The sequence below is a fragment of the Nestor notabilis genome, unplaced genomic scaffold (genome assembly GCF_000696875.1).
Source record: "Nestor notabilis isolate BGI_N333 unplaced genomic scaffold, ASM69687v1 scaffold23095, whole genome shotgun sequence".
In the NCBI taxonomy this organism is placed as follows: domain Eukaryota; kingdom Metazoa; phylum Chordata; class Aves; order Psittaciformes; family Psittacidae; genus Nestor; species Nestor notabilis.
The window spans coordinates 926-2016 of NW_009928277.1; the positions used below are offsets into that span (position 1 = coordinate 926).

At 60.4% G+C, this 1091-nt stretch overlaps 1 protein-coding gene across 1 annotated transcript in view; it reads left to right on the top strand.

Moving 5' to 3' along the window:
• Window positions 1-1091, top strand: part of DNAJB5 (DnaJ (Hsp40) homolog, subfamily B, member 5) — a 10543-nt gene that overhangs the window by 241 nt on the left and 9211 nt on the right. The window lies entirely within an intron of this gene.

The window sequence follows — 1091 nt, forward strand, 5'->3', positions numbered from 1 at the left end:
TGGGGATTATGTCAAGGGATCGCTATTCGGCTGATGTCATGTGCGGGGACAGAACAAAGCCTCAGTTTCTGACTTATTTATTTAATTTTGGGTCCATGTGTGTGGTTACAGGAGGGGGATGAAGGCCAGGCTGGTTTCCCAGGGCCGGGGGGATGCTTGTAGTCTCCTCCAAGGCTTGGGCTTGTTGGTTGGGTGATGCGGGAATGGCTATTTTACCTGCCTTCCTTCACTCCCCCCCACCATCTCCCCACCACCAGCCCCGCTCCCGAGGGGGTTAAATGGGAAGGCAGATGACTGAGCAGAAGGGGGAGAGGAGCCGTGGCAAGGCGCAGCTGATCCCCAGGAGGTGGGAGGGAAGCTGTGCGGGGACAGAGTCGTGTTTTATCATCATCATAATCGCACATGTGAGCGTCGCCTCCGGAGCGTGGTCTTAACCCACCGGGTCACCTGCCGCCGGCTCCTCACGGTAAAACATGCGTGGGGGGATGTTTCGGGACAGCAAATCCCACCCTCCATGAGCAGAGACACACAAAGGGGTTCCCGGCCAGGAGAGCATCCCTGGCTGCATCCCCACCCTGGCCAAAGACCCCATGGTTGGGCAGGACCAGAGATCCTGGGGGGGGCAACGTCCTGCAGGGATGGGATGTGTTTTTTCTGGGAAGCGCCGTGGGGTTTTGGCTGGGTGGAGGGGTCCTGGTGGTACTATTGGATTGGGCTGTGTGGGGTTAGAGCCAGAGCTGGGTGCTGTGGTGGGAGCGAGGTGCTATAGTCTGTGTCTCTTGAGCTGGTGTATGATGGGGTTGTCTTGAGTGCATCATCCAGACAGAGGCAAATCCTGGTCCAGATGCTGGTCATGGGGAGCCGCTGCTCCGCACCAAGGGCTGCACTGGCGTGACCTTTGGCGGGGTGAATGGCAGGTTACCCTCAGCCCGCCGCCTGTTGCTCATCCCAGGGTGTCCCACAGCCCTGTTCCCACAGGAAGGGCAGAAGGGAACCAAGGTGGGCTGAGGGCAGAACATCCCCCAGCGCCTGCGTGGGACGGAGCCGCCGGCGGCTCTGCGCAGGAGCTGGCACCAAGGGCCACCGGTGGC